This window comes from Podarcis gaigeae (assembly GCF_964106915.1).
Source record: "Podarcis gaigeae genome assembly, chromosome: 4".
Taxonomy (NCBI): domain Eukaryota; kingdom Metazoa; phylum Chordata; class Lepidosauria; order Squamata; family Lacertidae; genus Podarcis; species Podarcis gaigeae.
The window spans coordinates 7,293,373-7,303,050 of record NC_139677.1 but is presented as its reverse complement, the minus strand read 5'-3'; the positions used below and the strand labels follow the sequence as shown (position 1 = coordinate 7,303,050).

Here is a 9,678-nt window from a genome sequence, read left to right as displayed (position 1 = left end):
CGGCGTACAGCTTCTGGGTCATGTGGCCAGCATGACTAAGCCGCTTCTGGTGAAACCAGAGCAGTGCACGGAAATGCCCTTTACCTTCCCGCCAGAGCGGTACCTATTTATGTACTTGCATTTTGACGTGCTTTTGAACTGCTGGGTTGGCAGGTGCAGGGACCGAGCAACGGGAGCTCACCCCGTCGCGGGGATTCGAACTGCCGACTTTCTGATCAGCAAGCCCTAGGCTCTATGGTTTAACCCATAGCGCCACCCACAAATCATTCCCCTGCCCCAAAATTTGGCTAGGAATTCACCTAGAAACAATCTCCTCTAAAATTAGTGGCTTGGGTGAGCATCCCTCTCTTGCTGTAGTTCTAAACTGATTGTAGTTCTAAACTGATTGTAGCTTTAAAAAGAAAACACTGTTTGAAATTTATCCACGCTCCTTTTCACAATAGGGAAGTAAAACAGAAGGGCAATGAAACACAACACAAGGGATGAGGAGGAGCCAGGTAGACATTTATAGCATAAACACACCTTGGATATTTATTGCCTCCCTTTGGGAGAAAAGGTGGGGTATCTAACTGTCAGGGAACTGACATCAGAGCGAGAGGCGAAGGCAGGGCTCCAGAGCGATGCCGGAGAGGGGACCAGCAGGGGGGAAGGAATTCAGCGCAACACCAGTAGAGAAGGGAGGGAGATGGAGGAATTGGAGACTGGTCTCCAAGACCCTGCATCAGAGACTAGTGGAGAGAGCGCTGGCACACCCCTGCCTTCCCCTTACTTGCGCAGATGAGTTCCGCGCAGGGAACATAGGAGGAGACTTGGCGTCAAACAGCTCTTATGCTGGAAAAGGTTCAAGAAACGCCCACTGACAGATTCTGCAAGCGACTGACCGGCCATGGAGTGTGGGCTGTCAGCCAAGGCATGGTGAACCAGGCAATCGGACACAACTAGCAGGCAACTTACGCACAAGTAACCCCTTACAACCATTACACTAACAAACAAACAAACAAACCAAGAAACCAAGTGCTATTGCTCCTCTGAAAACAAATGGCGCTTCATTTCATTTCTTACTTTGCGCTGGTCTGTTGCTTTCTACTGTCCATGTTTTCTTTCTTTATTGCATGTCATTTAACCCTGACTTCACTTCTGCTGCAGGGATCCCTTTTCCTTTGGGTATGTTTTGAAAGAGAAGAGAAGAGAAAAGAGAAGAGAAGAAAAGAGAAGAGAAGCGAGACCATGACCTAACAAATATTACTGAAGTCCTTTTAACAGTCCTATTGAAATTCCTACCCATATTTTGCCTCAGTGGGACCTTTCATATTTGCTTTAAATTCCATTTTGGACTAGGCATATATTATATGAACATGGCTTCAAAAGAACATTTCGTCTGCTGCTGCTTACAAAAAATGGCAGGCTTGGCATCTATTCAAGTACTTATTACGAAGCTTCTGTGATATTAATAAATGCTGCCTGCTAAAATCACATTTTCCCTTTTAACTTTGGTGGGGTGGGGGAGGGAGTAGAGGACGACACACTTATACCTGCTCTGACTCATATAATAGCCAAGACCTCTGCAGAGCAGTCCAAACTACAGCATTTGCTATTTTTCAACACCTTCTCAGAAGGGAATCAAATCAATCTCTTCGTTGCTGATATGGTAGGTCACCTTCAGCCTTTTAAAGTTACACACACACACAAATTGCAGGTAGCTAATGTAGCTTCAGTTAATGCACACCTCTGTGGAAGATGCTGTCTTCAGTGTCCAAACACCTATCCAATTCTACCCCTGCCCTATCTCAGCAGCATATTAATTCTCCTTCATGCATACATTGGAACCACCACAGAATATTGTAAAAACAACAACATTCTACTACTTTGTAAGTGAAAAACACTCTTAAGCATGCTCAGTTTCACAAATGTGGCATGTCAGCTACTAACTCTCAGCCTAGCCTACTTCACGGGGCTGTTGTGAAAATAAAAGTGGGACGGGAAAGACTGTGTACATTGCTTTCAGGACCTTGGAGGAAAATAAAGATACAAACACACAGCAGCAAGCAGCAGATATGTACAGTTTCACAACTCTCAGCAAAACACATATACACACAAAAAACGGTTCGCCAACATTCATCACTAAAGTTTCCCATGTGTTAAAGTGCAGTTTCCAGGAATTTTAACTTGCTGCAGCTATAAGGTGTTTAATTATTTTATCGTTGTATTTGCTGATTCATTCTGTATTTTATATTTTTATTTTATGTTTACTGTATACTAATAAAGAACAGCTCAGTGATGACCAATGAACTGTAGTGGTTGTGAAGGGCATAGAAGATTGCTGAGGGGACTGCAAAGTCCCCGTTTTGACTCAGTTGGAAGGAAACCTCATTTATTTCAAGGATGTTACTTCTGAGTAAAACATAATGTTATGAGTTTGTGGGTGCCACACCCCTCTAATTCTAGCAAGTGTTAAAAACCAAACAAACCAGGCTAGTTTCCTGATGAGGTAACTGTCTGGGTGATGGGCCATTAAGAGAACAAATGAAAGGGAGCTCTGTGACAGACCAAAAATGGTTGGACCCTCAGTAAGAAGGACAAAACCTGAGTTTGAGGGCAGAATTTGCTGTTAGGCGAGCTAGAAGCTGGAAAAAAGCAGCTAGCAGAGGATCAGAGTGCAATGCTTATTCTCTGCTTGAATGCCAGGCTGTGGCTAAGGGAGAAACAAGACCCTTTTGGGGTGTTAATGCTGCGAACCCCTCCATCATAGGCTCAGGTTATATATATGTGTAAATAAACCATATATCATAAAGACACCACAGTCTCCGCTCTGCTTCATTTCCAAAAGGAAACACTGTTCCGTCCTGAGGCTTTTCTCAATCTGGAGAGCATAAACAAAATTCCACAAAGCTCTCAAATGTGTATTTTATTGAAGAGGTATTTCCTCACATTCCAGTAGGCTGTTCTTTTGGCTCTGAATGAATGTGGTTAGGAAGCTCTTTGTGAAGTTCTGTAAGAACAAGTGACTTTACCCCTCTTCCTGGGCTTGCAAGAACTAAAACAGAACTAGGTTGCAAAAGAGAGAGGGAGTTTCCCCCTGCTCTGGGCAGAGCCAATAGAAACTAGAATATTACTGTGCCTTCATTTCCCAGCCTGCCTTGAGGTCTGGAAAGGTACTACCTTTTCTTAGAGGAGCAGCATTATTATTCCTTCTACCTAATACTAATACACAGACTTGCTGTCACTAAATAACTGGACCCTGTGGGAGCAGAACAAACACAGACCCTGGGGTAAGTGCCTGGCGCCCCTGGAATCTTGCACTGCTTGGAGATTGGGGTGGTGTGCACCCAGGCAATTGTGTTTTGTTCTGTAACGGCAGCAGAATGAATGAAATAACATCGGTACAGAGGAAGGTGCTTAAACAAACATACCCCAGTAAGTTCCTTCAACCACATTCCCCTATTTCTTTCTGCTGGTCAACATTCCTTTCTTTAATTCCTTGGCAACTGTGATTAAGCAATAGTGCTGCCTGCCAAAAACTGAAGCTTTAAAGTTATCTCCAGGAGTTGTTTTATAACTTTCTTTTAAAATTCCCAATAAACTTTTTTTTTTAATGAAAGCTAAGAGTCTGGGTCCCATGTTGGCATGAGGCCCAGTAGGTTTGTACCCTCATACTGCCTTGTCAGCAGCCCTGAATTGTTTCAGATTGTAATCTAAGTCACAGAAAGCCTCTGGCTTCAGGCTTTCTGTTCAAACAGGTATGGCTTTTTGGTCTTCCTTCCATGTACAACTGCATAATACATAAAGCAATGCTAGCAAACTTCATCTTTAGCTCTCAGCAGGGAACTAATAATAGTGCATGATTGCAGTTTAGCACATGTGTCACAAAAACTAGCACCTCACTGATTTGGGAGCAGAGTGGCAAACTTTAATTCAGTATAAACCTGACCTAATAGGTTTAAAAAACAGAAAAAGCTAGCCATGACCACAATCTTTTTTGCTCTTGAAAGCCAATGTTTATTTTCTTCACTTTTTGTGAATCTTTTCTATACATTTTAGAAACTGGAATACTGTTGCTATTTTCTTAAAGATACTTTAGCTTTAGCTATTTGAATTTGCAAAATTGTAAAAAGTGCAGGGAGCTTCCTGGAGAACAGAAGGCTCCCTGCTTCAGAAATCCATCCTCCAGCTCATGTAGGGTCAACCATGCTGACCAGTTATTTGAATGTGGATGAGTGGGTCAACATGGTGTGAATCATCAGTACATGGGTGGAGGAGATGGGCAAGCCAGGTCTGCCCTCCTGGTTCTTAGCGCATCATAAACCATCGGATCTGCAGGTCCCAGTGCAGATCTTTGAATCCACAATGCTAGTTGATCATATTTCCATCCATCACCAGTGAAATGTGGATTTTCTTCTGCCTTCTTTCCAATACCAAAACACAGCTAAATATAAAATGCACCACAACATCCTTTAGGTAAAGGTAAAGGTACCCCTGCCCGTACGGGCCAGTCTTGACAGACTCTAGGGTTGTGCGCTCATCTCACTCTAGAGGCCGGGAGCCAGCGCTGTCCGCAGACACTTCCGGGTCACGTGGTCAGCATGACGAAGCTGCTCTGGCGAACCAGAGCAGCACACGGAAACGCCGTTTACCTTCCCGCTATAAAGCGGTACCTATTTATCTACTTGCACTTAAGGGTGCTTTCGAACTGCTAGGTGGGCAGGAGCTGGGACCGAACGACGGGAGCTCACCCTGCCGCAGGGATTCGAACCACCGACCATGCGATCAGCAAGTCCTAGGCACTGAGGTTTTACCCACAGTGCCACCCACATCCCTTACAACATCCTTTAAAGGTAAAAGGTAAAGGTACCCCTGCCCGTACGGGCCAGTCTTGACAGACTCTGGGGTTGTGCGCCCATCTCTCTCAAGAGGCCAGGGGCCAGCGCTGTCCGGAGACACTTCCAGGTCACGTGGCCAGCGTGACATCGCTGCTCTGGCGAGCCAGAGCCGCACACGGAAACGCCGTTTACCTTCCCGCCGGTAAGCGGTCCCTATTTATCTACTTGCACCCGGAGGTGCTTTCGAACTGCTAGGTTGGCAGGCGCTGGGACCGAGCAGCGGGAGCGCACCCCGCCGCAGGGATTCAAACCGCCGACCTTTCGATCGGCAAGTCCTAGGCGCTGAGGCTTTAACCCACAGCGCCACCTGCGTCCCTACAACATCCTTTACAGAGGGTATAAAACATACTTGCAAAATGCATATCAAATGGTGTGCATGTGATTGGAAATAGGGTTGCAAATAAGGTCTGAAGATGAATGGCTGACTGCTAGCTCCAGCTTCCTTCCTCTGGATCCCTGATTCCTCTTCATCTTTTGGTCCTCTTGGCTCTTACCTTCTTCTGTGATGTTCTCATGGCACTGCTGTAAAGCAATGATATGGCTTAGTCTGCAGTAATGGGAAAGGAGGATTTGGGAATCTGTCTCTCAGGTGGAAACTGGGAGGTTCTCTGAAGTATCTCCCTCACTAGCACCAAGAAAACAGGCACACAGACATGGTGGAATATTATTATAGAAGGTTAAAACTCCTTTGCGTTTATGTTAAAGTGTTGATCCTTTCTTCTTTGCTTTCTTCTTTCCAAATTTCTGCTCCCAACACTTCCTGTGTCTGATTTCGTGTACATTAAAACACTCCATTCAACTGAAACAAATTTATGGTTATGTTAAATTCTCCATAGCAAACCCGAAATCCCTTGAAGCTGATAAACTCTTTTCCTTTTCCCTTTCGCAGATCAAAGTAAAGGATACCTTTTAATCTTTCAGAAACTTGTATTTTAATGAGAATTGTAACCCCGTATTGTAAACCTCTCCTTAAGTGACTTGGCCTAGTAGCAGGAAAAACAATCAAAGCTTCTTTAGCTGCTCACATTAAGAGTCATTTGCTTCATAGCTAGAGCATTTCTGCTGATAGGTCAGAAATTCCATGTGTTAAATATAGCTACATATCAGAGTGAAATTAGCTAAAGCAACCAGCCTTGTGTATAGCTCCTACACACAAGCACAAGTGCAACAAGGGCTTTTTACTTGAAATTTTAGTAAGGGCAGAAAAGGCTACTGCAATGAGACATCGTACTTAGAAATAATTACTAAACAACAACAATAGCTTTACAAACGGCAGCAAAAGAAACTAGTTTGTTTGCTGCCTGCCCTTCATCCTAAGATCTCAGCGTGGGTTACAGATTGTAGTGTTTAAGGACCAAACTAGATGTGACTGGGACAGCCAAGACTGTTCTGCACATGTTCTCCCCATTCCTGCATCAGACACCAAGTGTAGTTAATCTAAACTTCATACCCATTTGTGCCATGAACCTCTCCCCTCTTCACCTGCCCTAATCCTGAGTTTGTCTTGAGCAGGGGCAAGGAACCTCAGGTGTGGAAGCCAAATGGAGCCCTCCAGGTTTCTCTCCCTGGTCCTCCCTACACCATGGCTTCTCCCTAGCCGGCCTTGCTCTGTACCTTCCTTTTGCCAGAATGTGTCCTTGAAAAGTGATGGTGTCTCTTTCATGCCAGAATGGAGATACGACTGTATGTCTGTCTGTAGGAATCTAGTAGCTGGAATTAAGCCCATTGTACACAGGTAAGAGTTGCATTCATAGCCCAACCATGTCTTAGTTTGACTATGCCTGCTGCTGGACTGAAAGTGCTCTCCTACCCCTGGTTTTGAAACACTGCCAGGAAAAAAAAGAAAACCCTGTAGCATTGATTAATGTGCCCTCACCTGTATGTCCCTCTCTTGGTTAAAAATTAACCCCCCTTCTCAATTTATACAGTCTTATGAATAAACTAACATGTCTCCCCACCCCATCTAGAAAGAAGGCTTTCTGAGGACAGAAAGATTGTCATTTGTGCTACTGGTGGATACTAGTCAGGTATCTGCTACTTATATTTTCCATTACTAAAGTTCTCTTTGCTGCAGAAAAAGGTATTTATAATGGGCTTTTAGCAAACAGATAGATGATTGAGGTTTCTTGTTGAGCTAGGGATCTGTATGTTCCCAGAGTTCCCTCATAATGTATAAGTCCATTGATAATTGCTAATGAGCCAAGCCCCTGGAGAGCCAAGCTTCTGATCTTCGCTCTTTTCAAGGAGGTCTTTATGTCTGTCAGCACCTGCTGAACATCACATTAATAGCTTTGAATAAAGGACCTGGGTAAAAGAACGAAGATCATTCCATAATAATCAAGCTTATAGTTCAGGGAACTGAAAGCATGAACAAAATAGAAAAATGACAAGTCGTTTAAACGGGTGGATCGACTAATTTCAAAACTTAGGAGCATATGGTACCACTCAGCTGCCCCTCATTAGAAGAGACGCCACTCATTTTAGACCCAAAAAACTAACACCTTCCTACACAGCCCTGATGTTCACACTTTATTACAGTAAATTGTTTACAGAAAAGAGGCTAAATCATGAAAACAGGGCTGTGGAAAATATCACTTTGGGAGTTGAAATTCCCACAGGAGAAGCACTTTGAGGAAAGAGCGGAGGGGGAGGAACTTCTAAAATGCATCTACCACCTCACATGACAACTAAGCCCAAGTCCCATGAGCACATCCACTCTGATATATTCATACACACAAATGCATGTACGGTACATCATCACTGTAGTCATTACTGTACAAACAAGAGAAACTAAATGAACAAAAAGCACTACAGCCCAAACTGAGAAAGAAAATGAGAAAAATATTCAGCATCTATCTCAAACCAGAGCCAGTATTACTAGATGAACAGGTCACCATGGTACAGTCTTGTTCAAGTATTGCATAAATAGGTTCTATTGTGTTAACAAAGCCTGGTTTAAATCAATATTTCCACCCTGGAGATATTTAAAACAGGTCAACTATGGCTACAATCCTAGCCTTACCTACCTAGGAGGAAGCCCCACTCAGTAGGATTTACTTCTGAGAAAACATGGTTAGGATTGTGCTATTACAAATCAACACCATCTTCCAATTCTTTCATTTCCAGATCTCAGGACTTGGCAAATGGTCTTGTTCCTAATATTTAGTAATAAAATCCTACCTATAATTAATGAATTAGCCAATAACTGTCTGTGTTCAGATCTAACATAAGGCTTCACATAAAATATTTATAGGTATCAATGGGATCTCTTTAACTATAATGTCTTTAACATATAATAAAATATATTTTCCATATGGCTAGGTGATGTCACAGCCACGTCAGATGTGGAAGGAAGTCTCAATGCATCATTCAAACATGTAGCAATTGAATTACTATGCAATCTGTATATTCTTACAGCATAATGTATATGTTATAGCTTTTTTATTAAAAGCTTACCCATTGAATATACATATATATGATGTCCATTGTAAGAATTGGTCATCTCAGTAAGCAACTCTCCACTCAATTTTAATTTAAAGTATTTTATCACTATTAATCAAACCACTCTGAATACTTTGGATAGTAGGCACTGTTCTCCAACAGAGTTATCATTAAAACCTCAAAAGGTGCAATTATTCAGTACAAAAACAAACATATTATTTTGAATAATAAACTTGAATTTTCAGGTATTGCAAAAAATTGAGAACTTGCTTATTACGTACCTTTTGTATTAGTGTGCCTAAAGATAAAACACTCCCCAAACCATTCCTCAAGGCAAATTTTAAAGCTCCTTTCCTCTTTAAGTTTCTGAAATTTTTTGCTGCCAAAAAAAGAGGAGAATGGATATATTTTTTATGTTATTAAGAAACTTGCAGAATGGTTATTTTCACCACTGTTTCTTGTATCCACTCAAAGCCACAAGGAAATTTATACACACCATTTGACTCTGGCTTGGCAATTCGGAGCCAGATGGTAACCTTCAGGGAGCTGATTTTTTTGCTCAGGGCCATCAGTTCTCAATGCTCTACTGTATGAGAAGTGGGATGGATGCAGGCTATGTAAGTATCACACTGCTTGCCATGATGAAAGGACCGAACTCCACTGGTGTTCCAACCAACTGTTTGCAAAGGATGGAGGGCTTTGAAAGCATTCAATATGCATGCTTGCAAAGACTCAAGATGTCCTGCCACTGGCCCCCCTCTGTTTCTGTCCTGTGGCTAAGAATCATAGAATCACAGAATTGGAGAGTTGCAAATTTAGCGCTGAGAAGAGGAAGGCTGCCACAGACAATCCCAAACCATAGCAGAGTAACTTTTCACTCCCAGGACTTGAGAGACCTTACCAGCAGACCATTTTCTGGGCCTACAAGCAAGCTGTACTTTTTATTTTTTTTTATTTTTTGCTTTATTAAAAATCTATTATATCATACGACACATTTCATATAGCATATCTCATATAACATACATATACATATGTATTGTACATCTTCTTGACTAAACATATATATAATCCATGTAAGCAAAAACCATATACAAGCAGTATCCTGTTTATAAATTAAACTGATTCATATTTTACTATCTTTTGTTGTCTTATCTTTTTATTAACATGAGTTAAAGAAAGAAAAAACCAGAAAAAAGAAGAAGGTATAGTTGGACTTCCTATCATTTCCTGGTGTATAGCCTTATTCTAGTAATGAATATACCTATCATTATTGAGTTATTCTTTATATACCTTCTAATACATTCTTACAACAGTTAGTAGCTTTTGACTTATTTGCTAGTCCGTTATAGCTGAAACATTT

At 42.0% G+C, this 9,678-nt stretch overlaps 2 long non-coding RNA genes across 3 annotated transcripts in view; one reads left to right on the top strand and one right to left on the bottom strand.

The window, feature by feature from the left end:
* LOC310844118 overlaps positions 1-2,795 on the top strand; it is a 6,928-nt gene extending 4,133 nt beyond the window's left edge. Inside the window, exon 2 of the long non-coding RNA XR_014563954.1 lies at positions 1,147-2,795. This is a non-coding gene — a long non-coding RNA (uncharacterized lncRNA). The remainder of the gene's footprint in view (positions 1-1,146) is intronic.
* Positions 2,796-5,200: 2,405 nt separating this feature from the next.
* Positions 5,201-9,421, bottom strand: LOC310844129. 2 transcript variants are annotated; one of them, XR_014563966.1, is made up of 4 exons: positions 8,815-9,421; positions 8,600-8,697; positions 7,904-8,032; positions 5,201-5,676 (listed from the first exon to the last, which is right to left on the bottom strand). It is a non-coding gene; the product is annotated as an uncharacterized lncRNA (long non-coding RNA). The 2 variants fall into 2 exon arrangements; XR_014563967.1 differs by having other exon boundaries at positions 5,201-5,399.
* Positions 9,422-9,678: the final 257 nt, after the last annotated feature.